Source organism: Rhinoderma darwinii (assembly GCF_050947455.1).
Source record: "Rhinoderma darwinii isolate aRhiDar2 chromosome 1 unlocalized genomic scaffold, aRhiDar2.hap1 SUPER_1_unloc_28, whole genome shotgun sequence".
NCBI lineage: Eukaryota > Metazoa > Chordata > Amphibia > Anura > Rhinodermatidae > Rhinoderma > Rhinoderma darwinii.
This window is the reverse complement of record NW_027461665.1, coordinates 202,270-228,851: the sequence shown is the minus strand read 5'-3', so window position 1 is coordinate 228,851 and position 26,582 is coordinate 202,270. Positions and strand designations below refer to the sequence as shown.

Here is a 26,582-nt window from a genome sequence, read left to right as displayed (position 1 = left end):
ATGTGCCTGCTCTCGCTAGAGCGCAGAAGTTACACAGCTTAACGCCTCGCTAGTACCAGTGTGGTAGACTGTCTGGGAATCTGTGGTGCGGTTGACTTTTTATTATGTCGTTTAGATTTTGTTTCACAATCGATTAAAAAGGACTATGGATTAAAGCATTTAACGTCAATGGCCATTCTAAGCTGAATGTGCCTGCTCTCGTCAGAACGCAGAAGTTACATAGCTTAAGTCCTCGCTAGTACCAGTGTGGGAGACTGTCTGGGAATCCGTGGTGCGGTTGACTTTTTATTATGTTGTTTAGATTTTGTTTCACAATAGATTAAATAGGACTATGGATTAAGGCTTTAATGTCAATGGCCATTCTAAGCTGAATGTGCCTGCTCTCGTCAGATCGCAGAAGTTACACAGCTTAAGGCCTCGCTACTACCAGTGTGGGAGACTGTCTGGAAATCCGTGGTGCGGTTGACTTTTTATTATGTCGTTTAGATTTTGTTTCACAATCGATTAAAAAGGACTATGGATTAAAGCATTTAAAGTCAATGGCCATTCTAAGCTGAATGTGCCTGCTCTCGTTAGAACGCAGAAGTTACTCAGCTTAACGCCTCGCTAGTGCCAGTGTGGGAGACTGTCTGGGAATCCGTGGTGCGGTTAACTTTTTATTATGTCGTTTAGATTTTGTTTCACAATAGATTAAATAGGACTATGGATTAAAGCATTTAACGTCAATGGCCATTCTAAGCTGAATGTGCCTGCTCTCGTCCGAACGCAGAAGTTACACAGCTTAAGGCCTCGCTAGTACCAGTGTGGGAGACTGTCTGGGAATCTGTGGTGAGGTTGACTTTTTATTATGTCGTTTAGATTTTGTTTCACAATAGATTAAATAGGACTATGGATTAAATCATTTAACGTCAATGGCCATTCTAAGCTGAATGTGCCTGCTCTCGTCAGATCGCAGAAGTTACACAGCTTAAGGCCTCGCTGGTACCCGTGTGGGAGACTGTCTGGGAATGCGTGGTGCGGTTGACTTTTTATTATGTTGTTTAGATTTTGTTTCACAATAGATTAAATAGGACTATGGATTAAGGCTTTTAATGTCAATGGCCATTCTAAGCTGAATGTGCCTGCTCTCGTCAGATCGCAGAAGTTACACAGCTTAAGGCCTCGCTAGTACCAGTGTGGGAGACTGTCTGGGAATCCGTGGTGCGGTTGACTTTTTATTATGTCGTTTAGATTTTGTTTCACAATAGATTAAATAGGACTATGGATTAAATCATTTAACGTCAATGGCCATTCTAAGCTGAATGTGCCTTCTCTCGTCAGATCGCAGAAGTTACCCAGCTTAAGGCCTCGCTAGTACCAGTGTGGGAGACTGTCTCGGAATCCGTTGTGCGGTTGAATTTTTATTATGTCGTTTAGATTTTGTTTCACAATCGATTAAAAAGGACTATGGATTAAAGCATTTAATGTCAATGGCCATTCTAAGCTGAATGTCCCTGCTCTCGTCAGATCGCAGAAGTTACACAGCTTAAGGCCTAGCTAGTACCAGTGTGGGAGACTGTCTGGGAATCCGTGGTGCTATTGACTTTTTATTATGTCGTTTAGATTTTGTTTCACAATCGATTAAAAAGGACTATGGATTAAAGCATTTAATGTCAATGGCCATTCTAAGCTGAATGTGCCTGCTCTCGTCAGATCGCAGAAATTACACAGCTTAAGGCCTCGCTAGTACCAGTGTGGGAGACTGTCTGGGAATCCGTGGTGCGGTTGACTTTTTATTATGTCGTTTAGATTTTGTTTCACAATCGATTAAAAAGGACTATGGATTAAAGCATTTAACGTCAATGGCCATTCTAAGCTGAATGTGCCTGCTCTCGTCAGAACGCAGAAATTACATAGCTTAAGTCCTCGCTAGTACCAGTGTGGGAGACTGTCTGGGAATCCGTGGTGCGGTTGACTTTTTATTATGTTTAGATTTTGTTTCACAATAGATTAAATAGGACTATGGATTAAAGCTTTTAATGTCAATGGCCATTCTAAGCTGAATGTGCCTGCTCTCGTCAGAGCGCAGAAGTTACACAGCTTAAGGCCTCGCTAGTACCATTGTGGGAGACTGTCTGGGAATCCGTGGTGTGGTTGACTTTTTATTATGTCGTTAAGATTTTGTTTCACAATCGATTAAAAAGGACTATGGGTTAAAGCATTTAAAGTCAATGGCCATTCTAAGCTGAATGTGCCTGCTCTCGTTAGAGCGCAGAAGTTACACAGCTTAACGCCTCGCTAGTACCAGTGTGGTAGACTGTCTGGGAATCCGTGGTGCGGTTGACTTTTTATTATGTCGTTTAGATTTTGTTTCACAATAGATTAAATATGACTATGGATTAAAGCATTTAACGTCAATGGCCATTCTAAGCTGAATGTGCCTGCTCTCGTCCGAACGCAGAAGTTACACAGCTTAAGGCCTCGCTAGTACCAGTGTGGGAGACTGTCTGGGAATCTGTGGTGCAGTTGAGTTTTTATTATGTCGTTTAGATTTTGTTTCACAATCGATTAAAAAGGACTATGGATTAAAGCCTTTAATGTCAATGGCCATTCTAAGCTGAATGTCCCTGCTCTCGTCAGATCGCAGAAGTTACACAGCTTAAGGCCTCGCTGGTACCAGTGTGGGAGACTGTCTGGGAATGCGTGGTGCGGTTGACTTTTTATTATGTTGTTTAGATTTTGTTTCACAATAGATTAAATAGGACTATGGATTAAGGCTTTTAATGTCAATGGCCATTCTAAGCTGAATGTGCCTGCTCTCGTCAGATCGCAGAAGTTACACAGCTTAAGGTCTCGCTAGTACCAGTGTGGGAGACTGTCTGGGAATCCGTGGTGCGGTTGACTTTTTATTATGTCGTTTAGATTTTGTTTCACAATCGATTAAAAAGAACTATGGATTAAAGCATTTAATGTCAATGGCCATTCTAAGCTGAATGTGCCTGCTCTCGTCAGATCGCAGACGTTACACAGCTTAAGGCCTCGCTAGTACCAGTGTGGGAGACTGTCTGGGAATCCGTGGTGCGGTTGACTTTTTATTATGTCGTTTAGATTTTGTTTCACAATCGATTAAAAAGGACTATGGATTAAAGCATTTAATGTCAATGGCCATTCTAAGCTGAATGTGCCTGCTCTCGTCAGATCGCAGAAGTTACACAGCTTAAGGCCTCCCTAGTACCAGTGTGGGAGACTGTCTGGGAATCCGTGGTGCGGTTGACTTTTTATTATGTCGTTTAGATTTTGTTTCACAATAGATTAAATAGGACTATGGATTAAAGCATTTAACGTCAATGGCCATTCTAAGCTGAATGTGCCAGCTCTCGTCAGAACGCAGAAGTTACACAGCTTAAGGCCTCGCTAGTACCAGTGTGGGAGACTGTCTGGGAATCCGTGGTGCGGTTGAATTTTTATTATGTCGTTTAGATTTTGTTTCACAATCGATTAAAAAGGACTATGGATTAAAGCATTTAATGTCAATGGCCATTCTAAGCTGAATGTGCCTGCTCTCGTCAGAACGCAGAAGTTACATAGCTTAAGTCCTCGCTAGTACCAGTGTGGGAGACTGTCTGGGAATCCGTGGTGCGGTTGACTTTTTATTATGTTGTTTAGATTTTGTTTCACAATAGATTAAATAGGACTATGGATTAAGGCTTTTAATGTCAATGGCCATTCTAAGCTGAATGTTCCTGCTCTCGTCAGATCGCAGAAGTTACACAGCTTAAGGCCTCGCTAGTACTAGTGTGGGAGACTGTCTGGGAATCCGTGGTGCGGTTGACTTTCTATTATGTCGTTTAGATTTTGTTTCACAATCGATTAAAAAGGACTCTGGGTTAAAGCATTTAAAGTCAATGGCCATTCTAAGCTGAATGTGCCTGCTCTCGTTAGAGCGCAGAAGTTACACAGCTTAACGCCTCGCTAGTACCAGTGTGGGAGACTGTCTGGGAATCCGTGGTGCGGTTGACTTTTTATTATGTCGTTTAGATTTTGTTTCACAATAGATTAAATATGACTATGGATTAAAGCATTTAACGTCAATGGCCATTCTAAGCTGAATGTGCCTGCTCTCGTCCGAACGCAGAAGTTACACAGCTTAAGGCCTCGCTAGTACCAGTGTGGGAGACTGTCTGGGAATCTGTGGTGCGGTTGAGTTTTTATTATGTCGTTTAGATTTTGTTTCACAATCGATTAAAAAGGACTATGGATTAAAGCCTTTAATGTCAATGGCCATTCTAAGCTGAATGTCCCTGCTCTCGTCAGATCGCAGAAGTTACACAGCTTAAGGCCTCGCTGGTACCAGTGTGGGAGACTGTCTGGGAATGCGTGGTGCGGTTGACATTTTATTATGTTGTTTAGATTTTGTTTCACAATAGATTAAATAGGACTATGGATTAAGGCTTTTAATGTCAATGGCCATTCTAAGCTGAATGTGCCTGCTCTCGTCAGATCGCAGAAGTTACACAGCTTAAGGCCTCGCTAGTACCAGTGTGGGAGACTGTCTGGGAATCCGTGGTGCGGTTGCCTTTTTATTATGTCGTTTAGATTTTGTTTCACAATAGATTAAATAGGACTATGGATTAAAGCATTTAACGTCAATGGCCATTCTAAGCTTAATGTGCCAGCTCTCGTCAGAACGCGGAAGTTACACAGCTTAAGGCCTCGCTAGTACCAGTGTGGGAGACTGTCTGGGAATCCGTGGTGCGGTTGAATTTTATTATGTCGTTTAGATTTTGTTTCACAATCGATTAAAAAGGACTATGGATTAAAGCATTTAATGTCAATGGCCATTCTAAGCTGAATGTCCCTGCTCTCGTCAGATCGCAGAAGTTACACAGCTTAAGGCCTCGCTAGTACCAGTGTGGGAGACTGTCTGGAAATCCGTGGTGCAGTTGACTTTTTATTATGTCGTTTAGATTTTGTTTCACAATCGATTAAAAAGGACTATGGATTAAAGCATTTAACGTTAATGGCTATTCTAAGCTGAATGTGCCTGCTCTCGTCAGATCGCAGAAGTTACACAGCTTAAGGCCTCGCTAGTACCAGTGTGGGAGACTGTCTGGGAATCCGTGGTGCGGTTGACTTTTTATTATGTCGTTTAGATTTTGTTTCACAATCGATTAAAAAGGACTATGGATTAAAGCATTTAAAGTCAATGCTCATTCTAAGCTGAATGTGCCTGCTCTCGTTAGATCGCAGAAGTTACACAGCTTAACGCCTCGCTAGTACCAGTGTGGGAGACTGTCTGGGAATCCGTGGTGCGGTTGACTTTTTATTATGTTGTTTAGATTTTGTTTCACAATAGATTAAATAGGACTATGGATTAAAGCATTTAACGTCAATGGCCATTCTAAGCTGAATGTGCCTGCTCTCGTCCAAACGCAGAAGTTACACAGCTTAAGGCCTCGCTAGTACCAGTGTGGGAGACTGTCTGGGAATCCGTGGTGCGGTTGACTTTTTATTATGTTGTTTAGATTTTGTTTCACAATAGATTAAATAGGACTATGGATTACGGCTTTTAATGTCAATGGCCATTCTAAACTGAATGTGCCTGCTCTCGTCAGATCGCAGAAGTTACACAGCTTAAGGCCTCGCTAGTACCAGTGTGGGAGACTGTCTGGGAATCCGTGGTGCGGTTGACTTTTTATTATGTCGTTTAGATTTTGTTTCACAATCGATTAAAAAGGACTATGGATTAAAGCATTTAATGTCAATGGCCATTCTAAGCTGAATGTGCCTGCTCTCGTCAGAACGCAGAAGTTACATAGCTTAAGTCCTCGCTAGTACCAGTGTGGGAGACTGTCTGGGAATCCGTGGTGCGGTTGACTTTTTATTATGTTGTTTAGATTTTGTTTCACAATAGATTAAATAGGACTATGGATTAAGGCTTTTAATGTCAATGGCCATTCTAAGCTGAATGTTCCTGCTCTCGTCAGATCGCAGAAGTTACACAGCTTAACGCCTCGCTAGTACCAGTGTGGGAGACTGTCTGGGAATCTGTGGTGCGGTTGAGTTTTTATTATGTCGTTTAGATTTTGTTTCACAATCGATTAAAAAGGACTATGGATTAAAGCCTTTAATGTCAATGGCCATTCTAAGCTGAATGTCCCTGCTCTCGTCAGATCGCAGAAGTTACACAGCTTAAGTCCTCGCTAGTACCAGTGTGGGAGACTGTCTGGGAATCCGTGGTGCGGTTGCCTTTTTATTATGTCGTTTAGATTTTGTTTCACAATCGATTAAAAAGGACTATGGATTAAAGCATTTACTGTCAATGGCCATTCTTAGCTGAATGTGCCTGCTCTCGTTGGATCGCAGAAGTTACACAGCTTAACGCCTCGCTAGTACCAGTGTGGGAGACTGTCTGGGAATCCGTGGTGCGGTTGACTTTTTATTATGTCGTTTAGATTTTTTTTCACAATAGATTAAATAGGACTATGGATTAAAGCATTTAACGTCAATGGCCATTCTAAGCTGAATGTGCCTGCTCTCGTCAGAACGCAGAAGTTACACAGCTTAAGGCCTCGCTAGTACCAGTGTGGGAGACTGTCTGGGAATCCGTGGTGCGGTTAACTTTTTATTATGTCGTTTAGATTTTGTTTCACAATCGATTAAAAAAGACTATGGATTAAAGCATTTAATGTCAATGGCCATTCTAAGCTGAATGTCCCTGCTCTCGTCAGATCGCAGAAGTTACACAGCTTAAGGCCTCGCTAGTACCAGTGTGGGAGACTGTCTGGGAATCCGTGGTGCGATTACCTTTTTATTATGTTGGTTAGATTTTGTTTCACAATAGATTAAATAGGACTATGGATTAAGGCTTTTAATGTCAATGGCCATTCTAAGCTGAATGTGACTTCTCTCGTCAGATTGCAGAAGTTACACAGCTTAAGGCCTCGCTAGTTCCAGTGTGGGAGACTGTCTGGGAATCTGTGGTGCGGTTGACTTTTTATTATGTCGTTTAGATTTTGTTTCACAATCGATTAAAAAGGACTATGGATTAAAGCATTTAATGGCAATGGCCATTCTAAGCTGAATGTGCCTGCTCTCGTCAGATCGCAGAAGTTACACAGCTTAAGGCCTCACTAGTACCAGTGTGGGAGACTGTCTGGGAATCCGTGGTGCGGTTGTCTTTTTATTATGTCGTTTAGATTTTGTTTCACAATCGATTAAAAAGGACTATGGATTAAAGCATTTAATGTCAATGGCCATTCTAAGCTGAATGTGCCTGCTCTCGTCAGATCGCAGAAGTTACACAGCTTAAGGCCTCGCTAGTACCAGTGTGGGAGACTGTCTGGGAATCCGTGGTGCGGTTGACTTATTATTATGTTGTTTAGATTTTGTTTCACAATCGATTAAAAAGGACTATGGATTAAAGCATTTAATGGCAATGGCCATTCTAAGCTGAATGTGCCTGCTCTCGTCAGATCGCGGAAGTTACACAGCTTAAGGCCTCGCTAGTACCAGTGTGGGAGACTGTCTGGGAATCCGTGGTGCGGTTGAATTTTTATTATGTCGTTTAGATTTTGTTTCACAATAGATTAAATAGGACTATGGATTAAAGCATTTAACGTCAATGGCCATTCTAAGCTGAATGTGCCTTCTCTCGTCAGAACGCAGAAGTTACACAGCTTAAGGCCTCGCTAGTACCAGTGTGGGAGACTGTCTGGGAATCCGTGGTGCGGTTGAATTTTTATTATGTCGTTTAGATTTTGTTTCACAATCGATTAAAAAGGACTATGGATTAAAGCATTTAATGTTAATTGCCATTCTAAGCTGAATGTCCCTGCTCTCGTCAGATCGCAGAAGTTACACAGCTTAAGGCCTCGCTAGTACCAGTGTGGGAGACTGTCTGGGAATCCGTGGTGCGGTTGACTTTTTATTATGTCGTTTAGATTTTGTTTCACAATCGATTAAAAAGGACTATGGATTAAAGCATTTAATGTCAATGGCCATTCTAAGCTGAATGTCCCTGCTCTCGTCAGGTCGCAGAAGTTACACAGCTTAAGGCTTCGCTAGTACCAGTGTGGGAGACTGTCTGGGAATCCGTGGTGCGGTTGACTTTTTATTACGTCGTTTAGATTTTGTTTCACAATCGATTAAAAAGGACTATGGATTAAAGCATTTAATGTCAATGGCCATTCTAAGCTGAATGTCCCTGCTCTCGTCAGATCGCAGAAGTTACACAGCTTAAGGCCTCGCTAGTACCAGTGTGGGAGACTGTCTAGGAATCCGTGGTGCGGTTGACTTTTTATTATGTCGTTTAGATTTTGTTTCACAATCGATTAAAAAGGACTATGGATTAAAGCATTTAATGTCAATGGCCATTCTAAGCTGAATGTCAATGCTCTCGGCAGATCGCAGAAGTTACACAGCTTAAGGCCACGCTAGTACCAGTGTGGGAGACTGTCTGGGAATCCGTGGTGCGGTTGACTTTTTATTATGTCGTTTAGATTTTGTTTCACAATCGATTAAAAAGGACTATGGATTAAAGCATTTAAAGTCAATGCTCATTCTAAGCTGAATGTGCCTGCTCTCGTTAGATCGCAGAAGTTACACAGCTTAACGCCTCGCTAGTACCAGTGTGGGAGACTGTCTGGGAATCCGTGGTGCGGTTGACTTTTTATTATGTTGTTTAGATTTTGTTTCACAATAGATTAAATAGGACTATGGATTAAAGCATTTAACGTCAATGGCCATTCTAAGCTGAATGTGCCTGCTCTCGTCCAAACGCAGAAGTTACACAGCTTAAGGCCTCGCTAGTACCAGTGTGGGAGACTGTCTGGGAATCCGTGGTGCGGTTGACTTTTTATTATGTTGTTTAGATTTTGTTTCACAATAGATTAAATAGGACTATGGATTACAGCTTTTAATGTCAATGGCCATTCTAAGCTGAATGTGCCTGCTCTCGTCAGATCGCAGAAGTTACACAGCTTAAGGCCTCGCTAGTACCAGTGTGGGAGACTGTCTGGGAATCCGTGGTGCGGTTGACTTTTTATTATGTCGTTTAGATTTTGTTTCACAATCGATTAAAAAGGACTATGGATTAAAGCATTTAATGTCAATGGCCATTCTAAGCTGAATGTGCCTGCTCTCGTCAGAACGCAGAAGTTACATAGCTTAAGTCCTCGCTAGTACCAGTGTGGGAGACTGTCTGGGAATCCGTGGTGCGGTTGACTTTTTATTATGTTGTTTAGATTTTGTTTCACAATAGATTAAATAGGACTATGGATTAAGGCTTTTAATGTCAATGGCCATTCTAAGCTGAATGTTCCTGCTCTCGTCAGATCGCAGAAGTTACACAGCTTAACGCCTCGCTAGTACCAGTGTGGGAGACTGTCTGGGAATCTGTGGTGCGGTTGAGTTTTTATTATGTCGTTTAGATTTTGTTTCACAATCGATTAAAAAGGACTATGGATTAAAGCCTTTAATGTCAATGGCCATTCTAAGCTGAATGTCCCTGCTCTCGTCAGATCGCAGAAGTTACACAGCTTAAGTCCTCGCTAGTACCAGTGTGGGAGACTGTCTGGGAATCCGTGGTGCGGTTGCCTTTTTATTATGTCGTTTAGATTTTGTTTCACAATCGATTAAAAAGGACTATGGATTAAAGCATTTACTGTCAATGGCCATTCTTAGCTGAATGTGCCTGCTCTCGTTAGATCGCAGAAGTTACACAGCTTAACGCCTCGCTAGTACCAGTGTGGGAGACTGTCTGGGAATCCGTGGTGCGGTTGACTTTTTATTATGTCGTTTAGATTTTTTTTCACAATAGATTAAATAGGACTATGGATTAAAGCATTTAACGTCAATGGCCATTCTAAGCTGGATGTGCCTGCTCTCGTCAGAACGCAGAAGTTACACAGCTTAAGGCCTCGCTAGTACCAGTGTGGGAGACTGTCTGGGAAGCCGTGGTGCGGTTAACTTTTTATTATGTCGTTTAGATTTTGTTTCACAATCGATTAAAAAAGACTATGGATTAAAGAATTTAATGTCAATGGCCATTCTAAGCTGAATGTCCCTGCTCTCGTCAGATCGCAGAAGTTACACAGCTTAAGGCCTCGCTAGTACCAGTGTGGGAGACTGTCTGGGAATCCGTGGTGCGATTACCTTTTTATTATGTTGGTTAGATTTTGTTTCACAATAGATTAAATAGGACTATGGATTAAGGCTTTTAATGTCAATGGCCATTCTAAGCTGAATGTGACTTCTCTCGTCAGATCGCAGAAGTTACACAGCTTAAGGCCTCGCTAGTTCCAGTGTGGGAGACTGTCTGGGAATCTGTGGTGCGGTTGACTTTTTATTATGTCGTTTAGATTTTGTTTCACAATCGATTAAAAAGGACTATGGATTAAAGCATTTAATGTCAATGGCCATTCTAAGCTGAATGTGCCTGCTCTCGTCAGATCGCAGAAGTTACACAGCTTAAGGCCTCACTAGTACCAGTGTGGGAGACTGTCTGGGAATCCGTGGTGCGGTTGACTTTTTATTATGTCGTTTAGATTTTGTTTCACAATCGATTAAAAAGGACTATGGATTAAAGCATTTAATGTCAATGGCCATTCTAAGCTGAATGTGCCTGCTCTCGTCAGATCGCAGAAGTTACACAGCTTAAGGCCTCGCTAGTACCAGTGTGGGAGACTGTCTGGGAATCCGTGGTGCGGTTGACTTATTATTATGTTGTTTAGATTTTGTTTCACAATCGATTAAAAAGGACTATGGATTAAAGCATTTAATGGCAATGGCCATTCTAAGCTGAATGTGCCTGCTCTCGTCAGATCGCAGAAGTTACACAGCTTAAGGCCTCGCTAGTACCAGTGTGGGAGACTGTCTGGGAATCCGTGGTGCGGTTGACTTTTTATTATGTCGTTTAGATTTTGTTTCACAATAGATTAAATAGGACTATGGATTAAAGCATTTAACGTCAATGGCCATTCTAAGCTGAATGTGCCTTCTCTCGTCAGAACGCAGAAGTTACACAGCTTAAGGCCTCGCTAGTACCAGTGTGGGAGACTGTCTGGGAATCCGTGGTGCGGTTGAATTTTTATTATGTCGTTTAGATTTTGTTTCACAATCGATTAAAAAGGACTATGGATTAAAGCATTTAATGTCAATTGCCATTCTAAGCTGAATGTCCCTGCTCTCGTCAGATCGCAGAAGTTACACAGCTTAAGGCCTCGCTAGTACCAGTGTGGGAGACTGTCTGGGAATCCGTGGTGCGGTTGACTTTTTATTATGTCGTTTAGATTTTGTTTCACAATCGATTAAAAAGGACTATGGATTAAAGCATTTAATGTCAATGGCCATTCTAAGCTGAATGTCCCTGCTCTCGTCAGGTCGCAGAAGTTACACAGCTTAAGGCCTCGCTAGTACCAGTGTGGGAGACTGTCTGGGAATCCGTGGTGCGGTTGACTTTTTATTACGTCGTTTAGATTTTGTTTCACAATCGAATAAAAAGGACTATGGATTAAAGCATTTAATGTCAATGGCCATTCTAAGCTGAATGTCCCTGCTCTCGTCAGATCGCAGAAGTTACACAGCTTAAGGCCTCGCTAGTACCAGTGTGGGAGACTGTCTAGGAATCCGTGGTGCGGTTGACTTTTTATTATGTCGTTTAGATTTTGTTTCACAATCGATTAAAAAGGACTATGGATTAAAGCATTTAATGTCAATGGCCATTCTAAGCTGAATGTCAATGCTCTCGGCAGATCGCAGAAGTTACACAGCTTAAGGCCACGCTAGTACCAGTGTGGGAGACTGTCTGGGAATCCGTGGTGCGGTTGACTTTTTATTACGTCGTTTAGATTTTGTTTCACAATCGATTAAAAAGGACTATGGATTAAAGCATTTAATGTCAATGGCCATTCTAAGCTGAATGTGCCTTCTCTCGTCAGATCGCAGAAGTTACACAGCTTAAGCCCTCGCTAGTACCAGTGTGGGAGACTGTCTGGGAATCCGTGGTGCGGTTGACTTTGTATTATGTTGGTTAGATTTTGTTTCACAATAGATTAAATAGGACTATGGATTAAGGCTTTTAATGTCAATGGCCGTTCTAAGCTGAATGTGACTGCTCTCGTCAGATCGCAGAAGTTACACAGCTTAAGGCCTCGCTACTTCCAGTGTGGGAGACTGTCTGGGAATCTGTGGTGCGGTTGACTTTTTATTATGTCGTTTAGATTTTGTTTCACAATCGATTAAAAAGGACTATGGATTAAAGCATTTAATGTCAATGGCCATTCTAAGCTGAATGTGCCTGCTCTCGTCAGATCGCAGAAGTTACACAGCTTAAGGCCTCGCTAGTACCAGTGTGGGAGACTGTCTGGGAATCCGTGGTGCGGTTGACTTTTTATTATGTCGTTTAGATTTTGTTTCACAATCGATTAAAAAGGACTATGGATTAAAGCATTTAATGTCAATGGCCTTTCTAAGCTGAATGTGCCTGCTCTCGTCAGATCGCAGAAGTTACACAGCTTAAGGCCTCGCTAGTACCAGTGTGGGAGACTGTCTGGGAGTCCGTGGTGCGGTTGACTTATTATTATGTTGTTTAGATTTTGTTTCACAATCGATTAAAAAGGACTATGGATTAAAGCATTTAATGTCAATGGCCATTCTAAGCTGAATGTGCCTGCTCTCGTCAGATCGCAGAAGTTACACAGCTTAAGGCCTCGCTAGTACCAGTGTGGGAGACTGTCTGGGAATCCGTGGTGCGGTTGACTTTTTATTATGTCGTTTAGATTTTGTTTCACAATAGATTAAATAGGACTATGGATTAAAGCATTTAACGTCAATGGCCATTCTAAGCTGAATGTGCCTTCTCTCGTCAGAACGCAGAAGTTACACAGCTTAAGGCCTCGCTAGTACCAGTGTGGGAGACTGTCTGGGAATCCGTGGTGCGGTTGAATTTTTATTATGTCGTTTAGATTTTGTTTCACAATCGATTAAAAAGGACTATGGATTAAAGCATTTAATGTCAATGGCCATTCTAATCTGAATGTCCCTGCTCTCGTCAGATCGCAGAAGTTACACAGCTTAAGGCCTCGCTAGTACCAGTGTGGGAGACTGTCTGGGAATCCGTGGTGCGGTTGACTTTTTATTATGTCGTTTAGATTTTGTTTCACAATAGATTAAAAAGGACTATGGATTAAAGCATTTAATGTCAATGGCCATTCTAAGCTGAATGTCCCTGCTCTCGTCAGATCGCAGAAGTTACACAGCTTAAGGCCTCGCTAGTACCAGTGTGGGAGACTGTCTGGGAATCTGTGGTGCGGTTGACTTTTTATTATGTCGTTTAGATTTTGTTTCACAATCGATTAAAAAGGACTATGGATTAAAGCATTTAATGTCAATGGCCATTCTAAGCTGAATGTGCCTGCTCTCGTTAGATCGCAGAAGTTACACAGCTTAAGGCCTCGCTAGTATCAGTGTGGGAGACTGTCTGGGAATCCGTGGTGCGGTTGACTTATTATTATGTTGTTTAGATTTTGTTTCACAATCGATTAAAAAGGACTATGGATTAAAGCATTTAATGTCAATGGCCATTCTAAGCTGAATGTGCCTGCTCTCGTCAGATCGCAGAAGTTACACAGCTTAAGGCCTCGCTAGTACCAGTGTGGGAGACTGTCTGGGAATCCGTGGTGCGGTTGACTTTTTATTATGTCGTTTAGATTTTGTTTCACAATAGATTAAATAGGACTATGGATTAAAGCATTTAACGTCAATGGCCATTCTGAGCTGAATGTGCCTTCTCTCGTCAGAACGCAGAAGTTACACAGCTTAAGGCCTCGCTAGTACCAGTGTGGGAGACTTTTTATTATGTCGTTTAGATTTTGTTTCACAATCGATTAAAAAAGACTATGGATTAAAGCATTTAATGTCAATGGCCATTCTAAGCTGAATGTCCCTGCTCTCGTCATATCGCAGAAGTTACACAGCTTAAGGCCTCGCTAGTACCAGTGTGGGAGACTGTCTGGGAATCCGTGGTGCGGTTGACTTTTTATTATGTTGGTTAGATTTTGTTTCACAATAGATTAAATAGGACTATGGATTAAGGCTTTTAATGTCAATGGCCATTCTAAGCTGAATGTGACTGCTCTCGTCAGATCGCAGAAGTTACACAGCTTAAGGCCTCGCTAGTTCCAGTGTGGCAGACTGTCTGGGAATCTGTGGTGCGGTTGACTTTTTATTATGTCGTTTAGATTTTGTTTCACAATCGATTAAAAAGGACTATGGATTAAAGCATTTAATGTCAATGGCCATTCTAAGCTGAATGTGCCTGCTCCCGTTAGATCGCAGAAGTTACACCGCTTAACGCCTCGCTAGTACCAGTGTGGGAGACTGTCTGGAAATCCGTGGTGCGGTTGACTTTTTATTATGTCGTTTAGATTTTGTTTCACAATCGATTAAAAAGGACTATGGATTAAAGCATTTAATGTCAATGGCCATTCTAAGCTGAATGTGCCTCCTCTCGTCAGATCGCAGAAGTTACACAGCTTAAGGCCTCGCTAGTACCAGTGTGGGAGACTGTCTGGGAATCCGTGGTGCGGTTGAATTTTTATTATGTCGTTTAGATTTTGTTTCACAATCGATTAAAAAGGACTATGGATTAAAGCATTTAATGTCAATGGCCATTCTAAGCTGAATGTGCCTGCTCTCGTCAGATCGCAGAAGTTACACAGCTTAACGCCTCGCTAGTACCAGTGTGGGAGACTGTCTGGGAATCCGTGGTGCGGTTGAATTTTTATTATGTCGTTTAGATTTTGTTTCACAATCGATTAAAAAGGACTATGGATTAAAGCATTTAATGTCAATGGCCATTCTAAGCTGAATGTCCCTGCTCTCGTCAGATCGCAGAAGTTACACAGCTTAAGGCCTCGCTAGTACCAGTGTGGGAGACTGTCTGGGAATCCGTGGTGCAGTTGACTTTTTATTACGTCGTTTAGATTTTGTTTCACAATCGATTAAAAAGGACTATGGATTAAAGAATTTGATGTCAATGGCCATTCTAAGCTGAATGTGCCTGCTCTCGTCAGATCGCAGAAGTTACACAGCTTAAGGCCTCGCTAGTACCAGTGTGGGAGACTGTCTGGGAATCCGTGGTGCGGTTGAATTTTTATTATGTCGTTTAGATTTTGTTTCACAATCGAATAAAAAGGACTATGGATTAAAGCATTTAGTGTCAATGGCCATTCTAAGCTGAATGTCCCTGCTCTCGTCAGATCGCAGAAGTTACACAGCTTAAGGCCTCGCTAGTACCAGTGTGGGAGACTGTCTGGGAATCCGTGGTGCGGTTGACTTTTTATTATGTCGTTTAGATTTTGTTTCAAAATCGATTAAAAAGGACTATGGATTAAAGCATTTAATGTCAATGGCCATTCTAAGCTGAATGTGCCTGCTCTCGTCAGATCGCAGAAGTTACACAGCTTAAGGCCTCGCTAGTACCAGTGTGGGAGACAGTCTGGGAATCCGTGGTGCGGTTGACTTTTTATTATGTCGTTTAGATTTTGTTTCACAATCGATTAAATAGGACTATGGATTAAAGCATTTAGCGTCAATGGCCATTCTAAGCTGAATGTCCCTGCTCTCGTCAGATCGCAGAAGTTACACAGCTTAAGGCCTCGCTAGTACCAGTGTGGGAGACTGTCTGGGAATCCGTGGTGCGGTTGACTTTTTATTATGTCGTTTAGATTTTGTTTCACAATCGATTAAAAAGGACTATGGATTAAAGCATTTAATGTCAATGGCCATTCTAAGCTGAATGTGCCTGCTCTCGTCAGATCGCAGAAGTTACACAGCTTAAGGCCTCGCTAGTACCAGTGTGGGAGACTGACTGGGAATCCGTGGTGCGGTTGACTTTTTATTATGTCGTTTAGATTTTGTTTCACAATCGATTAAAAAGGACTATGGATTAAAGCATTTAATGTCAATGGCCATTCTAAGCTGAATGTGCCTGCTCTCGTCAGATCGCAGAAGTTACACAGCTTAAGGCCTCGCTAGTACTAGTGTGGGAGACTGTCTGGGAATCCGTGGTGCGGTTGACTTTTTATTATGTCGTTTAGATTTTGTTTCACAATAGATTAAATAGGACTATGGATTAAAGCATTTAACGTCAATGGCCATTCTAAGCTGAATGTGCCTGCTCTCGTCAGAACGCAGAAGTTACACAGCTTAAGGCCTCACTAGTACCAGTGTGGGAGACTGTCTGGGAATCCGTGGTGTGGTTGACTTTTTATTATGTCGTTTAGATTTTGTTTCACAATAGATTAAATAGGACTATGGATTAAGGCTTTTAATGTCAATGGCCATTCTAAGCTGAATGTGCCTGCTCTCATCAGATCGCAGAAGTTACACAGCTTAAGGCCTCGCTAGTACCAGTGTGGGAGACTGTCTGGGAATCCGTGGTGCGGTTGACTTTTTATTATGTCGTTTAGATTTTGTTTCACAATCGATTAAAAAGGACTATGGATTAAAGCATTTACTGTCAATGGCCATTCTAAGCTGAATGTGCCTGCTCTCGTTAGATCGCAGAAGTTACACAGCTTAACGCCTCACTAGTACCAGTGTGGGAGACTGTCTGGGAATCCGTGGTGCGGTTGACTTTTTATTATGTCGTTTAGATTTTTTTTCACAATAGATTAAATAGGACTGTGGATTAAAGCATTTAACATCAATGGCCATTCTAAGCTGAATGTGCCTGCTCTCGTCCTAACGCAGAAGTTACACAGCTTAAGGCCTCGCTAGTACCAGTGTGGGAGACTGTCTATGAATCCGTGGTGTAATTGAATTTTTATTATGTTGTTTAGATTTTGTTTCACAATAGATTAAATAGGACTATGGATTAAGGCTTTTAATGTCAATGGCCATTCTAAGCTGAATGTGCCTTCTCTCGTCAGATCGCAGAAGTTACACAGCTTAAGGCCTCGCTAGTACCAGTGTGGGAGACTGTCTGGGAATCCGTGGTGCGGTTGACTTTTTATTATGTCGTTTAGATTTTGTTTCACAATCGATTAAAATGGACTATGGATTAAAGCATTTAATGTCAATGGCCATTCTAAGCTGAATGTGCCTTCTCTCGTTAGATCGCAGAAGTTACCCAGCTTAACGCCTCGCTAGTACCAGTGTGGGAGACTGTCTGGGAATCCGTGGTGCGGTTGACTTTTTATTATGTCGTTTAGATTTTGTTTCACAATCGATTAAAAAGGACTATGGATTAAAGCATTTAATGTTAATGGCCATTCTAAGCTGAATGTGCCTGCTCTCGTTAGATCGCAGAAGTTACACAGCTTAACCCCTCCCTAGTACCAGTGTTGGAGACTGTCTGGGAATCCGTGGTGCGGTTGAATTTTTATTATGTCGTTTAGATTTTGTTTCACAATCGATTAAAAAGGACTATGGATTAAAGCCTTTAATGTCAATGGCCATTCTAAGCTGAATGTCCCTGCTCTCGTTAGATCGCAGAAGTTACACAGCTTAACGCCTCGCTAGTACCACTGTGGGAGACTGTCTGGGAATCCGTGGTGCAGTTGACTTTTTATTATGTCGTTTAGATTTTGTTTCACAATCGATTAAAAAGGACTATGGATTAAAGCATTTAATGTCAATGGCCATTCTAAGCTGAATGTGCCTGCTCTCGTTAGATCGCAGAAGTTACACAGCTTAACGCCTCGCTAGTACCAGTGTGGGAGACTGTCTGGGAATCCGTGGTGCGGTTGAATTTTTATTATGTCGTTTAGATTTTGTTTCACAATCGATTAAAAAGGACTATGGATTAAAGCATTTAATGTCAATGGCCATTCTAAGCTGAATGTCCCTGCTCTCGTCAGATCGCAGAAGTTACACAGCATAAGGCCTCGCTAGTACCAGTGTGGGAGACTGTCTATGAATCCGTGGTGTAATTGAATTTTTATTATGTTGTTTAGATTTTGTTTCACAATAGATTAAATAGGACTATGGATTAAGGCTTTTAATGTCAATGGCCATTCTAAGCTGAATGTGCCTTCTCTCGTCAGATCGCAGAAGTTACACAGCTTAAGGCCTCGCTAGTACCAGTGTGGGAGACTGTCTGGGAATCCGTGGTGCGGTTGAATTTTTAATATGTCGTTTAGATTTTGTTTCACAATCGATTAAAAAGGACTATGGATTAAAGCATTTAATGTTAATGGCCATTCTAAGCTGAATGTGCCTGCTCTCGTCAGATCGCAGAAGTTACACAGCTTAAGGCCTCGCTAGTACCAGTGTGGGAGACTGTCTGGGAATCCGTGGTGCGGTTGACTTTTTATTATGTCGTTTAGATTTTGTTTCACAATCGATTAAAAAGGACTATGGATTAAAGCATTTAATGTCAATGGCCATTCTAAGCTGAATGTGCCTGCTCTCGTCAGATCGCAGAAGTTACACAGCTTAAGGCCTCGCTAGTACCAGTGTGGGAGACTGTCTGGGAATCCGTGGTGCGGTTGACTTTTTATTATGTCGTTTAGATTTTGTTTCACAATCGATTAAAAAGGACTATGGATTAAAGAATTTAATGTCAATGGCCATTCTAAGCTGAATGTGCCTGCTCTCGTCAGATCGCAGAAGTTACACAGCTTAAGGCCTCGCTAGTACCAGTGTGGGAGATTGTCTGGGAATCCGTGGTGCGGTTGACTTTTTATTATGTCGTTTAGATTTTGTTTCACAATCGATTAAAAAGGACTATGGATTAAAGCATTTAATGTCAATGGCCATTCTAAGCTGAATGTGCCTGCTCTCGTTAGATCGCAGAAGTTACACAGCTTAACGCCTCGCTAGTACCAGTGTGGGAGACTGTCTGGGAATCCGTGGTGCGGTTGAATTTTTATTATGTTGTTTAGATTTTGTTTCACAATCGATTAAAAAGGACTATGGATTAAAGCATTTAATGTCAATGGCCATTCTAAGCTGAATGTCCCTGCTCTCGTCAGATCGCAGAAGTTACACAGCATAAGGCCTCGCTAGTACCAGTGTGGGAGACTGTCTGGGAATCCGTGGTGCGGTTGACTTTTTATTATGTCGTTTAGATTTTGTTTCACAATCGACTAAAAAGGACTATGGATTAAAGAATTTGATGTCAATGGCCATTCTAAGCTGAATATGCCTGCTCTCGTCAGATCGCAGAAGTTACACAGCTTAAGGCCTCGCTAGTACCAGTGTGGGAGACTGTCTGGGAATCCGTGGTGCGGTTGAATTTTTATTATGTCGTTTAGATTTTGTTTCACAATCGATTAAAAAGGACTATGGATTAAAGCATTTAATGTCAATGGCCATTCTAAGCTGAATGTGCCTGCTCTCGTCAGATCGCTGAAGTTACACAGCTTAAGGCCTCGCTAGTACCAGTGTGGGAGACTGTCTGGGAATCCGTGGTGCGGTTGACTTTTTATTATGTCGTTTAGATTTTGTTTCACATTCGATTAAAAAGGACTATGGATTAAAGCATTTAACGTCAATGGCCATTCTTAGCTGAATGTCCCTGCTCTCGTCAGATCGCAGAAGTTACACAGCTTAAGGCCTCGCTAGTACCAGTGTGGGAGACTGTCTGGGAATCCGTGGTGCGGTTGACTTTTTATTATGTCGTTTAGATTTTGTTTCACAATCGATTAAAAAGGACTATGGATTAAGACATTTAAAGTCAATGGCCATTCTAAGCTGAATGTGCCTGCTCTCGTCAGATCGCAGAAGTTACACAGCTTAAGGCCTCGCTAGTACCAGTGTGGGAGACTGACTGGGAATCCGTGGTGCGGTTGACTTCTTATTATGTCGTTTAGATTTTGTTTCACAATCGATTAAAAAGGACTATGGATTAAAGCATTTAATGTCAATGGCCATTCTAAGCTGAATGTGCCTGCTCTCGTCAGATCGCAGAAGTTACGCAGCTTAAGGCCTCGCTAGTACCAGTGTGGGAGACTGTCTGGGAATCCGTGGTGCGGTTGCCTTTTTATTATGTCGTTTAGATTTTGTTTCACAATAGATTAAATAGGACTATGGATTAAAGCATTTAACGTCAATGGCCATTCTAAGCTGAATGTGCCTGCTCTCGTCAGAACGCAGAAGTTACACAGCTTAAGGCCTCACTAGTACCAGTGTGGGAGACTGTCTGGGAATCCGTGGTGTGGTTGCCTTTTTATTATGTTGTTTAGATTTTGTTTCACAATAGATTAAATAGGACTATGGATTAAGGCTTTTAATGTCAATGGCCATTCTAAGCTGAATGTGCCTGCTCTCGTCAGATCGCAGAAGTTACACAGCTTAAGGCCTCGCTAGTACCAGTGTGGGAGACTGTCTGGGAATCCGTGGTGCGGTTGACTTTTTATTATGTCGTTTAGATTTTGTTTCACAATCGATTAAAAAGGACTATGGATTAAAGCATTTACTGTCAATGGCCATTCTAAGCTGAATGTGCCTGCTCTCGTTAGATCGCAGAAGTTACACAGCTTAACGCCTCACTAGTACCAGTGTGGGAGACTGTCTGGGAATCGGTGGTGCGGTTGACTTTTTATTATGTCGTTTAGATTTTTTTTCACAATAGATTAAATAGGACTGTGGATTAAAGCATTTAACGTCAATGGCCATTCTAAGCTGAACGTGCCTGCTCTCGTCCGAACGCAGAAGTTACACAGATTAAGGCCTCGCTAGTTCCAGTGTGGGAGACTGTCTGGGAATCTGTGGTGCGGTTGACTTTTTATTATGTCGTTTAGATTTTGTTTCACAATCGATTAAAAAGGACTATGGATTAAAGCATTTAATGTCAATGGCCATTCTAAGCTGAATGTGCCTGCTCTCGTTAGATCGCAGAAGTTACACAGCTTAACGCCTCGCTAGTACCAGTGTGGGAGACTGTCTGGGAATCCGTGGTGCGGTTGACTTTTTATTATGTCGTTTAGATTTTGTTTCACAATCGATTAAAAAGGACTATGGATTAAAGCATTTAATGTCAATGGCCATTCTAAGCTGAATGTGCCTGCTCTCGTCAGATCGCAGAAGTTACACAGCTTAAGGCCTCGCTAGTACCAGTTTGGGAGACTGTCTGGGAATCCGTGGTGCGGTTGACTTTTTATTATGTTGTTTAGATTTTGTTTCACAATAGATTAAATAGGACTATGGATTAAGGCTTTTAATGTCAATGGCCATTCTAAGCTGAATGTGCCTGCTCTCGTCAGATCGCAGAAGTTACACAGCTTAAGGCCTCGCTAGTACCAGTGTGGGAGACTGTCTGGGAATCCGTGGTGCGGTTGACTTTCTATTATGTTGTTTAGATTTTGTTTCACAATAGATTAAATAGGACTATGGATTAAAGCATTTAATGTCAATGGCCATTCTAAGCTGAATGTCCCTCCTCTCGTCAGATCGCAGAAGTTACACAGCTTAAGGCCTCGCTAGTACCACTGTGGGAGACTGTCTGGGAATCCGTGGTGCGGTTGAATTTTTATTATGTCGTTTAGATTTTGTTTCACAATCGATTAAAAAGGACTATGGATTAAAGCATTTAATGTCAATGGCCATTCTAAGCTGAATGTCCCTGCTCTCGTCAGATCGCAGAAGTTACACAGCTTAAGCCCTCGCTAGTACCAGTGTGGGAGACTGTCTGGGAATCCGTGGTGCGGTTGACTTTTTATTATGTTGTTTAGATTTTGTTTCACAATAGATTAAATAGGACTATGGATTAAGGCTTTTAATGTCAATGGCCATTCTAAGCTGAATGTGCCTGCTCTCGTCAGATCGCAGAAGTTACACAGCTTAAGGCCTCGCTAGTACCAGTGTGGGAGACTGTCTGGGAATCTGTGGTGCGGTTGACTTTTTATTATGTCGTTTAGATTTTGTTTCACAATCGATTAAAAAGGACTATGGATTAAAGCATTTAATGTCAATGGCCATTCTAAGCTGAATGTGCCTGCTCTCGTTAGATCGCAGAAGTTACGCAGCTTAACGCCTCGCTAGTACCAGTGTGGGAGACTGTCTGGGAATCCGTGGTGCTGTTGACTTTTTATTATGTAGTTTAGATTTTGTTTCACAATAGATTAAATAGGACTATGGATTAAAGGATTTAATGTCAATGGCCATTCTAAGCTGAATGTGCCTGCTCTCGTCAGATCGCAGAAGTTACACAGCTTAAGTCCTCGCTAGTACCAGTGTGGGAGACTGTCTGGGAATCCGTGGTGCGGTTGAATTTTTATTATGTCGTTTAGATTTTGTTTCACAATCGATTAAAAAGGACTATGGATTAAAGCATTTAATGTCAATGGCCATTCTAAGCTGAATGTGCCTGCTCTCATCAGATCGCAGAAGTTACACAGCTTAAGGCCTCGCTAGTACCAGTGTGGGAGACTGTCTGGGAATCCGTGGTGCGGTTGACTTTTTATTATGTCGTTTAGATTTTGTTTCACAATCGATTAAAAAGTACTATGGATTAAAGCATTTAATGTCAATGGCCATTCTAAGCTGAATGTGCCTGCTCTCGTCAGATCGCAGAAGTTACACAGCTTAAGGCCTCGCTAGTACCAGTGTGGGAGACTGTCTGGGAATCCGTGGTGCGGTTCACTTTTTATTATGTCGTTTAGATTTTGTTTCACAATAGATTAAATAGGACTATGGATTAAAGCATTTAACGTCAATGGCCATTCTAAGCTGAATGTGCCTGCTCTGGTCAGAACGCAGAAGTTACACAGCTTAAGGCCTCGCTAGTACCAGTGTGGGAGACTGTCTGGGAATCCGTGGTGCGGTTGAATTTTTAATATGTCGTTTAGATTTTGTTTCACAATCGATTAAAAAGGACTATGGATTAAAGCATTTAATGTTAATGGCCATTCTAAGCTGAATGTGCCTGCTCTCGTCAGATCGCAGAAGTTACACAGCTTAAGGCCTCGCTAGTACCAGTGTGGGAGACTGTCTGGGAATCTGTGGTGCGGTTGAATTTTTATTATGTCGTTTAGATTTTGTTTCACAATCGATTAAAAAGGACTATGGATTAAAGCATTTAATGTCAACGGCCATTCTAAGCTGAATGTCCCTGCTCTCGTCAGATCGCAGAAGTTACACAGCTTAAGGCCTCGCTAGTACCAGTGTGGGAGACTGTCTGGGAATCCGTGGTGCGGTTGACTTTTTATTATGTCGTTTAGATTTTGTTTCACAATCGATTAAAAAGGACTATGGATTAACCCCTTAACGCTCCATGACCTACTATTAGGTCATGCTAACTGTAGCGTTCGCGCTCAGTGACCTAATAGTAGGTCATGGAGTAAACACGGCGCCGTTCGCGCGAGGCGCGTTCATGAGCTGTGATAGCTGCTGTTTCCGACAGCAGACTATCACTGCTCAATGTGCCGGGACCGATCGCGGAGCTCCGCCGCCGATTAACCCCTCAGAAGCCGCGTTCAATAGCGATCGCGGCTTCTTAGGGGTTAATCCGCCATCGCCGGCCTGCTACACGATAGCGGCCGGCGATGGTGACTATGGCAACCGGACACCAAACAATGGCGTCCGGCTATGCCATAGACGGAAGCCTAGTGGGTCCTGACAACGTCAGGACCCACTATGCTTGCTGTCAGTGAGTAGCTGACAGTTCTAATACACTGCACTACGCATGTAGTGCAGTGTATTAGAATAGCGATCAGGGCCTCCTGCCCTCAAGTCCCCTAGTGGGACAAAGTAATAAAGTAAAAAAAAAGTTAAAAAAAGATGTGTAAAAATAAGAAAATAAAAGTTTTAAAAGTAATAAAAGTAAAAGTCCCACTTTTTCCCTTATCACTCCTTTATTATTAATAAAAATATATAAACAAATAAATAAACTATACATAATTGGTATCGCCGCGTCCGTAACGGCCTGAACTACAAAATTATTTTGTTATTTATCCCGCACGGTGAATGCCGTAAAAAAAAATATTAATAAACCGAACCACAATCACAATTGTTTGGTCACTTCACCTCCCAAAAAATGGAATAAAAAGAGATCAAAAAGTCGCATGTACCGAAAAATGGTCCTGATCGAAACTACAGTTCGTTACGCAAAAAATAAGTCCTCGCACGGCTTTATTGATTGAAAAATAAAAACGTTATGGCTCTTAGAATAAGGTAACACAAAAAGTGAATGATTGTTTACAAAACGTATTTTATTGTGCAAACGGCATAAGACATAAAAAAAAACTATAAACATCTGGTATCGCCGTAATCGTATCGCCCCGCAGAATAAAGTGAATATGTCATTTATAGCGCACGGTGAACGCTGTAAAAAAAAAAAGTATACAAAAACAATAGTAGAATTGCTGTTTATTAGTCACCACGCCACCTAAAAATGGAATAAAAACTGATCAAAAAGCCGCATGCACCCCAAGAAAACTACAATCCATTCCTCAAGGGGTCTAGTTTCCAAATTGGGGTCACTTTTGGGGGGTTTCCAATGTTTTGGCACCACAAGACCTCTTCAAACCGGACATGGTGCCTAATAAAAAAGAGGGCTCAAAATCCGCTAGGTGCTCCTTTGCTTCGGAGGCCGGGGCTTCAGTCCATTACCGCCCGAGGGCCACATGTGGGATATTTCTCAAAACTGCAGAATCTGGGCAATAAGTATTAAGTTGCGTTTCTCTGATAAATCCTTTTGTGTTATAAAAAAAAATGGTATAAAAAGAGTAAATTTCACCTCTACTTTGCTCTAAATTTCTGTGAAGCACCTAAAGGGTTCATAAACTTTCTAAATGCTGTTGTGAATACTTTGAGGGGTCTAGTTTCTAAAATGGCGTATTTGATAGGGGTTTCTAATATATGGGCCCCTCAAAGCAACTTCAGAAATGAACTGGAACCTAAAAAAATAAATAAATGAGGCAATACTTCGCTTCTTACATTATACTGATAATGAGCCGTGCCCACCCCGAGATTACCCCAGTTTTGACCGTTTGTATAAACGGAGACCCCTATTAGACCATTTCAGTGCCCGGTTTTCCCAAGCATTGACCCCCGAGAAGTGTTTTTCTATTGATGAGTCCCTGGTACATTTTAAAGGGAGGGTTCAATTCCGCCAGTACCTGCCAGGTAAGAGGGCAAGGTATGGCGTGAAGATGTATAAGCTGTGAGAGTGCATCAAGGTATACCTACAGATTTAGGATATATGAAGGAAAGGCCACCCCCAAACCAGACTGCATCCTGGACTACAATAGGTACATGGGAGGGATGGACTTGTCAAATCAAGTCCTGAAGCCCTACAGCGCCATGCGGTGTGGTATAAGAAGCTGGCCGGGCACATCATACAGATGGCTTTGTACAATGCGTACGTGCTACGTCGATGTGCAGGCCAGAGGGGAACTTTCCTGGAATTTCAAGATCTAATCTTTAGGGAACAGGAAGGGGGGCACCCAGTACTTCTGGAAGCGGGGCCACACGCATCGTACCAGGGCAACACTTTCCAGGAGAAGTTCCCCAAACCGGTGGAAAGGGAAAGAGTCAAAAGAGGTGCAGAGTCTGCTATAAGAGGGGGATAAGGAAGAACACAATATACCAATGTGACACGTGTCCCGAAAAACCAGGGCTCTGTATAAAAGATTGTTTTAAAATGTATCATACATCCCGTGATTTTTAATTTACCCTGATGCACTCCGCACAGCTTACCCCCCTCATCTTTCCCTTCTGAGCCCTGCCGTATGCCCAGGCAGCTGATAACAGCCACATGTAGGGTATTGCCGTACCCAGGAGAACCCACATTACAATTTAAGGGGTGTAGATCTCCGGTGGCGCATGCTGGGCACCCTATATCGGACACTGACATGCCATATATATATATTAAATTGCAAATCTCACACTGCACCATCTGCTGCGCATTATCTTTTACACAGTACCTGTGGGGTCAAAATGCTCACTACACCTCTAGATGAATGTCTTAAGGGGTGTAGTTTTAAAAATGGGGTCACTTCTCGGGGGTTTCAACTGTACTGGTACCTCAGGGGCTTCTGCATACATGACTTAGCACCAGAAAAGCTCCAGTAGGCCAAATGGTGGTCCTTTCCTTCTGAGCCCTCCCATGGGCCCAAACAGCAGTTTATCACCACAAATGGGGTATTGCCGCACTACGGACAAATTGGGCAACAAAATGGGGTATGTTGTTCCTTGTGAAAATAAGAAATTTTGATCAAAAATGACATCTTATTGGAAAAAATATCATTTTTTTCATTTCACAGCCCAATTCAAATAGGTGCTGTGAAAAAACTGTGCGGTCAAAATGATAACAAAAACCATAAATTAATTCCTTGAGGGGTGTAGTTTCCAAAATGGGGTCACTTCTGGTGGGTTTCCATTGTTTTGATACCTCTGGGCCTCTGCAAATGCGACATGGCACCCGAAAACCAATCCAGCAAAATCTGGACTCCAACAAACACATAGCGCTCCTTTCCTTCTGAGCCCTCCCATGGGCCCAAACGGCAGTTTATCACCACAAATGGGGTATTGCCGCACTAAGGACAAATTGGGCAACAAAATGGGGTATGTTATTCCCTGTGAAAATAAGAAATTTTGATCAAAAATGACATCTTATTGGAAAAAATATCATTTTTTTTAATTCACAGCCCAAT

General features: G+C 42.1%; 104 pseudogenes; all 104 read left to right on the top strand.

Annotated features, from left to right (window-relative positions):
- The first annotated feature begins 164 nt into the window (after positions 1-164).
- On the top strand, positions 165-283 carry LOC142671769 (5S ribosomal RNA; annotated as a pseudogene).
- A 66-nt stretch (positions 284-349) lies between these two features.
- Positions 350-468, top strand: LOC142672319 (5S ribosomal RNA; annotated as a pseudogene).
- A 253-nt stretch (positions 469-721) lies between these two features.
- On the top strand, positions 722-840 carry LOC142671601 (5S ribosomal RNA; annotated as a pseudogene).
- A 67-nt stretch (positions 841-907) lies between these two features.
- LOC142671764 (5S ribosomal RNA) lies at positions 908-1,026 on the top strand (annotated as a pseudogene).
- Positions 1,027-1,093: 67 nt separating this feature from the next.
- On the top strand, positions 1,094-1,212 carry LOC142672782 (5S ribosomal RNA; annotated as a pseudogene).
- Positions 1,213-1,465: 253 nt separating this feature from the next.
- On the top strand, positions 1,466-1,584 carry LOC142672938 (5S ribosomal RNA; annotated as a pseudogene).
- A 67-nt stretch (positions 1,585-1,651) lies between these two features.
- LOC142671248 (5S ribosomal RNA) lies at positions 1,652-1,770 on the top strand (annotated as a pseudogene).
- A 67-nt stretch (positions 1,771-1,837) lies between these two features.
- Positions 1,838-1,956, top strand: LOC142671719 (5S ribosomal RNA; annotated as a pseudogene).
- Positions 1,957-2,020: 64 nt separating this feature from the next.
- LOC142671643 (5S ribosomal RNA) lies at positions 2,021-2,139 on the top strand (annotated as a pseudogene).
- A 253-nt stretch (positions 2,140-2,392) lies between these two features.
- LOC142671541 (5S ribosomal RNA) lies at positions 2,393-2,511 on the top strand (annotated as a pseudogene).
- A 67-nt stretch (positions 2,512-2,578) lies between these two features.
- Positions 2,579-2,697, top strand: LOC142671707 (5S ribosomal RNA; annotated as a pseudogene).
- A 67-nt stretch (positions 2,698-2,764) lies between these two features.
- On the top strand, positions 2,765-2,883 carry LOC142671345 (5S ribosomal RNA; annotated as a pseudogene).
- A 67-nt stretch (positions 2,884-2,950) lies between these two features.
- Positions 2,951-3,069, top strand: LOC142671270 (5S ribosomal RNA; annotated as a pseudogene).
- Positions 3,070-3,136: 67 nt separating this feature from the next.
- Positions 3,137-3,255, top strand: LOC142671504 (5S ribosomal RNA; annotated as a pseudogene).
- A 67-nt stretch (positions 3,256-3,322) lies between these two features.
- Positions 3,323-3,441, top strand: LOC142671927 (5S ribosomal RNA; annotated as a pseudogene).
- A 67-nt stretch (positions 3,442-3,508) lies between these two features.
- Positions 3,509-3,627, top strand: LOC142671768 (5S ribosomal RNA; annotated as a pseudogene).
- A 67-nt stretch (positions 3,628-3,694) lies between these two features.
- LOC142673091 (5S ribosomal RNA) lies at positions 3,695-3,813 on the top strand (annotated as a pseudogene).
- A 67-nt stretch (positions 3,814-3,880) lies between these two features.
- On the top strand, positions 3,881-3,999 carry LOC142672454 (5S ribosomal RNA; annotated as a pseudogene).
- A 67-nt stretch (positions 4,000-4,066) lies between these two features.
- LOC142671510 (5S ribosomal RNA) lies at positions 4,067-4,185 on the top strand (annotated as a pseudogene).
- Positions 4,186-4,252: 67 nt separating this feature from the next.
- Positions 4,253-4,371, top strand: LOC142671829 (5S ribosomal RNA; annotated as a pseudogene).
- Positions 4,372-4,438: 67 nt separating this feature from the next.
- LOC142671204 (5S ribosomal RNA) lies at positions 4,439-4,557 on the top strand (annotated as a pseudogene).
- Positions 4,558-4,624: 67 nt separating this feature from the next.
- LOC142672314 (5S ribosomal RNA) lies at positions 4,625-4,743 on the top strand (annotated as a pseudogene).
- A 66-nt stretch (positions 4,744-4,809) lies between these two features.
- On the top strand, positions 4,810-4,928 carry LOC142671780 (5S ribosomal RNA; annotated as a pseudogene).
- Positions 4,929-4,995: 67 nt separating this feature from the next.
- LOC142671372 (5S ribosomal RNA) lies at positions 4,996-5,114 on the top strand (annotated as a pseudogene).
- A 253-nt stretch (positions 5,115-5,367) lies between these two features.
- LOC142671369 (5S ribosomal RNA) lies at positions 5,368-5,486 on the top strand (annotated as a pseudogene).
- Positions 5,487-5,553: 67 nt separating this feature from the next.
- On the top strand, positions 5,554-5,672 carry LOC142671356 (5S ribosomal RNA; annotated as a pseudogene).
- A 67-nt stretch (positions 5,673-5,739) lies between these two features.
- On the top strand, positions 5,740-5,858 carry LOC142671767 (5S ribosomal RNA; annotated as a pseudogene).
- A 253-nt stretch (positions 5,859-6,111) lies between these two features.
- On the top strand, positions 6,112-6,230 carry LOC142672212 (5S ribosomal RNA; annotated as a pseudogene).
- A 67-nt stretch (positions 6,231-6,297) lies between these two features.
- On the top strand, positions 6,298-6,416 carry LOC142672601 (5S ribosomal RNA; annotated as a pseudogene).
- A 67-nt stretch (positions 6,417-6,483) lies between these two features.
- LOC142671155 (5S ribosomal RNA) lies at positions 6,484-6,602 on the top strand (annotated as a pseudogene).
- Positions 6,603-6,669: 67 nt separating this feature from the next.
- Positions 6,670-6,788, top strand: LOC142672166 (5S ribosomal RNA; annotated as a pseudogene).
- Positions 6,789-7,041: 253 nt separating this feature from the next.
- On the top strand, positions 7,042-7,160 carry LOC142673126 (5S ribosomal RNA; annotated as a pseudogene).
- A 67-nt stretch (positions 7,161-7,227) lies between these two features.
- LOC142672781 (5S ribosomal RNA) lies at positions 7,228-7,346 on the top strand (annotated as a pseudogene).
- A 67-nt stretch (positions 7,347-7,413) lies between these two features.
- Positions 7,414-7,532, top strand: LOC142672395 (5S ribosomal RNA; annotated as a pseudogene).
- Positions 7,533-7,599: 67 nt separating this feature from the next.
- On the top strand, positions 7,600-7,718 carry LOC142672434 (5S ribosomal RNA; annotated as a pseudogene).
- A 67-nt stretch (positions 7,719-7,785) lies between these two features.
- On the top strand, positions 7,786-7,904 carry LOC142673125 (5S ribosomal RNA; annotated as a pseudogene).
- A 67-nt stretch (positions 7,905-7,971) lies between these two features.
- LOC142671942 (5S ribosomal RNA) lies at positions 7,972-8,090 on the top strand (annotated as a pseudogene).
- A 67-nt stretch (positions 8,091-8,157) lies between these two features.
- On the top strand, positions 8,158-8,276 carry LOC142671477 (5S ribosomal RNA; annotated as a pseudogene).
- Positions 8,277-8,715: 439 nt separating this feature from the next.
- LOC142671368 (5S ribosomal RNA) lies at positions 8,716-8,834 on the top strand (annotated as a pseudogene).
- Positions 8,835-8,901: 67 nt separating this feature from the next.
- Positions 8,902-9,020, top strand: LOC142672780 (5S ribosomal RNA; annotated as a pseudogene).
- Positions 9,021-9,087: 67 nt separating this feature from the next.
- LOC142671766 (5S ribosomal RNA) lies at positions 9,088-9,206 on the top strand (annotated as a pseudogene).
- A 253-nt stretch (positions 9,207-9,459) lies between these two features.
- On the top strand, positions 9,460-9,578 carry LOC142672211 (5S ribosomal RNA; annotated as a pseudogene).
- A 67-nt stretch (positions 9,579-9,645) lies between these two features.
- On the top strand, positions 9,646-9,764 carry LOC142672324 (5S ribosomal RNA; annotated as a pseudogene).
- Positions 9,765-9,831: 67 nt separating this feature from the next.
- On the top strand, positions 9,832-9,950 carry LOC142673131 (5S ribosomal RNA; annotated as a pseudogene).
- Positions 9,951-10,017: 67 nt separating this feature from the next.
- Positions 10,018-10,136, top strand: LOC142672165 (5S ribosomal RNA; annotated as a pseudogene).
- Positions 10,137-10,389: 253 nt separating this feature from the next.
- LOC142672923 (5S ribosomal RNA) lies at positions 10,390-10,508 on the top strand (annotated as a pseudogene).
- A 67-nt stretch (positions 10,509-10,575) lies between these two features.
- LOC142672779 (5S ribosomal RNA) lies at positions 10,576-10,694 on the top strand (annotated as a pseudogene).
- A 67-nt stretch (positions 10,695-10,761) lies between these two features.
- LOC142671332 (5S ribosomal RNA) lies at positions 10,762-10,880 on the top strand (annotated as a pseudogene).
- Positions 10,881-10,947: 67 nt separating this feature from the next.
- On the top strand, positions 10,948-11,066 carry LOC142672432 (5S ribosomal RNA; annotated as a pseudogene).
- A 67-nt stretch (positions 11,067-11,133) lies between these two features.
- LOC142672882 (5S ribosomal RNA) lies at positions 11,134-11,252 on the top strand (annotated as a pseudogene).
- A 67-nt stretch (positions 11,253-11,319) lies between these two features.
- Positions 11,320-11,438, top strand: LOC142671540 (5S ribosomal RNA; annotated as a pseudogene).
- A 67-nt stretch (positions 11,439-11,505) lies between these two features.
- Positions 11,506-11,624, top strand: LOC142671476 (5S ribosomal RNA; annotated as a pseudogene).
- A 253-nt stretch (positions 11,625-11,877) lies between these two features.
- On the top strand, positions 11,878-11,996 carry LOC142672748 (5S ribosomal RNA; annotated as a pseudogene).
- A 253-nt stretch (positions 11,997-12,249) lies between these two features.
- Positions 12,250-12,368, top strand: LOC142672778 (5S ribosomal RNA; annotated as a pseudogene).
- Positions 12,369-12,435: 67 nt separating this feature from the next.
- On the top strand, positions 12,436-12,554 carry LOC142671611 (5S ribosomal RNA; annotated as a pseudogene).
- A 67-nt stretch (positions 12,555-12,621) lies between these two features.
- LOC142672777 (5S ribosomal RNA) lies at positions 12,622-12,740 on the top strand (annotated as a pseudogene).
- Positions 12,741-12,807: 67 nt separating this feature from the next.
- LOC142672430 (5S ribosomal RNA) lies at positions 12,808-12,926 on the top strand (annotated as a pseudogene).
- A 67-nt stretch (positions 12,927-12,993) lies between these two features.
- On the top strand, positions 12,994-13,112 carry LOC142671622 (5S ribosomal RNA; annotated as a pseudogene).
- A 67-nt stretch (positions 13,113-13,179) lies between these two features.
- On the top strand, positions 13,180-13,298 carry LOC142671276 (5S ribosomal RNA; annotated as a pseudogene).
- Positions 13,299-13,365: 67 nt separating this feature from the next.
- Positions 13,366-13,484, top strand: LOC142671574 (5S ribosomal RNA; annotated as a pseudogene).
- A 67-nt stretch (positions 13,485-13,551) lies between these two features.
- On the top strand, positions 13,552-13,670 carry LOC142672776 (5S ribosomal RNA; annotated as a pseudogene).
- Positions 13,671-13,896: 226 nt separating this feature from the next.
- Positions 13,897-14,015, top strand: LOC142672373 (5S ribosomal RNA; annotated as a pseudogene).
- Positions 14,016-14,454: 439 nt separating this feature from the next.
- LOC142672684 (5S ribosomal RNA) lies at positions 14,455-14,573 on the top strand (annotated as a pseudogene).
- Positions 14,574-14,640: 67 nt separating this feature from the next.
- LOC142672572 (5S ribosomal RNA) lies at positions 14,641-14,759 on the top strand (annotated as a pseudogene).
- Positions 14,760-14,826: 67 nt separating this feature from the next.
- On the top strand, positions 14,827-14,945 carry LOC142673072 (5S ribosomal RNA; annotated as a pseudogene).
- A 67-nt stretch (positions 14,946-15,012) lies between these two features.
- Positions 15,013-15,131, top strand: LOC142671430 (5S ribosomal RNA; annotated as a pseudogene).
- Positions 15,132-15,198: 67 nt separating this feature from the next.
- LOC142673015 (5S ribosomal RNA) lies at positions 15,199-15,317 on the top strand (annotated as a pseudogene).
- A 67-nt stretch (positions 15,318-15,384) lies between these two features.
- Positions 15,385-15,503, top strand: LOC142671388 (5S ribosomal RNA; annotated as a pseudogene).
- A 67-nt stretch (positions 15,504-15,570) lies between these two features.
- On the top strand, positions 15,571-15,689 carry LOC142673014 (5S ribosomal RNA; annotated as a pseudogene).
- Positions 15,690-15,756: 67 nt separating this feature from the next.
- LOC142672965 (5S ribosomal RNA) lies at positions 15,757-15,875 on the top strand (annotated as a pseudogene).
- A 67-nt stretch (positions 15,876-15,942) lies between these two features.
- On the top strand, positions 15,943-16,061 carry LOC142673079 (5S ribosomal RNA; annotated as a pseudogene).
- Positions 16,062-16,128: 67 nt separating this feature from the next.
- LOC142673111 (5S ribosomal RNA) lies at positions 16,129-16,247 on the top strand (annotated as a pseudogene).
- Positions 16,248-16,314: 67 nt separating this feature from the next.
- LOC142672957 (5S ribosomal RNA) lies at positions 16,315-16,433 on the top strand (annotated as a pseudogene).
- Positions 16,434-16,500: 67 nt separating this feature from the next.
- Positions 16,501-16,619, top strand: LOC142672306 (5S ribosomal RNA; annotated as a pseudogene).
- A 253-nt stretch (positions 16,620-16,872) lies between these two features.
- LOC142671991 (5S ribosomal RNA) lies at positions 16,873-16,991 on the top strand (annotated as a pseudogene).
- A 439-nt stretch (positions 16,992-17,430) lies between these two features.
- On the top strand, positions 17,431-17,549 carry LOC142672568 (5S ribosomal RNA; annotated as a pseudogene).
- Positions 17,550-17,616: 67 nt separating this feature from the next.
- Positions 17,617-17,735, top strand: LOC142672690 (5S ribosomal RNA; annotated as a pseudogene).
- Positions 17,736-17,988: 253 nt separating this feature from the next.
- Positions 17,989-18,107, top strand: LOC142672616 (5S ribosomal RNA; annotated as a pseudogene).
- A 67-nt stretch (positions 18,108-18,174) lies between these two features.
- On the top strand, positions 18,175-18,293 carry LOC142673086 (5S ribosomal RNA; annotated as a pseudogene).
- A 67-nt stretch (positions 18,294-18,360) lies between these two features.
- On the top strand, positions 18,361-18,479 carry LOC142671530 (5S ribosomal RNA; annotated as a pseudogene).
- Positions 18,480-18,546: 67 nt separating this feature from the next.
- On the top strand, positions 18,547-18,665 carry LOC142671308 (5S ribosomal RNA; annotated as a pseudogene).
- A 67-nt stretch (positions 18,666-18,732) lies between these two features.
- LOC142672686 (5S ribosomal RNA) lies at positions 18,733-18,851 on the top strand (annotated as a pseudogene).
- A 67-nt stretch (positions 18,852-18,918) lies between these two features.
- On the top strand, positions 18,919-19,037 carry LOC142671806 (5S ribosomal RNA; annotated as a pseudogene).
- A 67-nt stretch (positions 19,038-19,104) lies between these two features.
- LOC142671492 (5S ribosomal RNA) lies at positions 19,105-19,223 on the top strand (annotated as a pseudogene).
- A 67-nt stretch (positions 19,224-19,290) lies between these two features.
- On the top strand, positions 19,291-19,409 carry LOC142671326 (5S ribosomal RNA; annotated as a pseudogene).
- A 67-nt stretch (positions 19,410-19,476) lies between these two features.
- On the top strand, positions 19,477-19,595 carry LOC142671146 (5S ribosomal RNA; annotated as a pseudogene).
- A 67-nt stretch (positions 19,596-19,662) lies between these two features.
- Positions 19,663-19,781, top strand: LOC142672964 (5S ribosomal RNA; annotated as a pseudogene).
- Positions 19,782-19,848: 67 nt separating this feature from the next.
- LOC142672924 (5S ribosomal RNA) lies at positions 19,849-19,967 on the top strand (annotated as a pseudogene).
- A 67-nt stretch (positions 19,968-20,034) lies between these two features.
- LOC142671582 (5S ribosomal RNA) lies at positions 20,035-20,153 on the top strand (annotated as a pseudogene).
- A 67-nt stretch (positions 20,154-20,220) lies between these two features.
- Positions 20,221-20,339, top strand: LOC142672774 (5S ribosomal RNA; annotated as a pseudogene).
- Positions 20,340-20,406: 67 nt separating this feature from the next.
- On the top strand, positions 20,407-20,525 carry LOC142672596 (5S ribosomal RNA; annotated as a pseudogene).
- Positions 20,526-20,592: 67 nt separating this feature from the next.
- On the top strand, positions 20,593-20,711 carry LOC142672317 (5S ribosomal RNA; annotated as a pseudogene).
- A 67-nt stretch (positions 20,712-20,778) lies between these two features.
- LOC142672135 (5S ribosomal RNA) lies at positions 20,779-20,897 on the top strand (annotated as a pseudogene).
- A 67-nt stretch (positions 20,898-20,964) lies between these two features.
- On the top strand, positions 20,965-21,083 carry LOC142672935 (5S ribosomal RNA; annotated as a pseudogene).
- Positions 21,084-21,150: 67 nt separating this feature from the next.
- LOC142672772 (5S ribosomal RNA) lies at positions 21,151-21,269 on the top strand (annotated as a pseudogene).
- A 253-nt stretch (positions 21,270-21,522) lies between these two features.
- On the top strand, positions 21,523-21,641 carry LOC142671880 (5S ribosomal RNA; annotated as a pseudogene).
- Positions 21,642-21,708: 67 nt separating this feature from the next.
- LOC142673094 (5S ribosomal RNA) lies at positions 21,709-21,827 on the top strand (annotated as a pseudogene).
- A 67-nt stretch (positions 21,828-21,894) lies between these two features.
- LOC142673099 (5S ribosomal RNA) lies at positions 21,895-22,013 on the top strand (annotated as a pseudogene).
- Positions 22,014-22,080: 67 nt separating this feature from the next.
- On the top strand, positions 22,081-22,199 carry LOC142672171 (5S ribosomal RNA; annotated as a pseudogene).
- Positions 22,200-22,266: 67 nt separating this feature from the next.
- Positions 22,267-22,385, top strand: LOC142672945 (5S ribosomal RNA; annotated as a pseudogene).
- Positions 22,386-22,452: 67 nt separating this feature from the next.
- On the top strand, positions 22,453-22,571 carry LOC142671599 (5S ribosomal RNA; annotated as a pseudogene).
- Positions 22,572-22,638: 67 nt separating this feature from the next.
- LOC142672093 (5S ribosomal RNA) lies at positions 22,639-22,757 on the top strand (annotated as a pseudogene).
- A 67-nt stretch (positions 22,758-22,824) lies between these two features.
- LOC142672052 (5S ribosomal RNA) lies at positions 22,825-22,943 on the top strand (annotated as a pseudogene).
- A 67-nt stretch (positions 22,944-23,010) lies between these two features.
- LOC142671346 (5S ribosomal RNA) lies at positions 23,011-23,129 on the top strand (annotated as a pseudogene).
- The last annotated feature ends 3,453 nt before the right edge of the window (positions 23,130-26,582 follow it).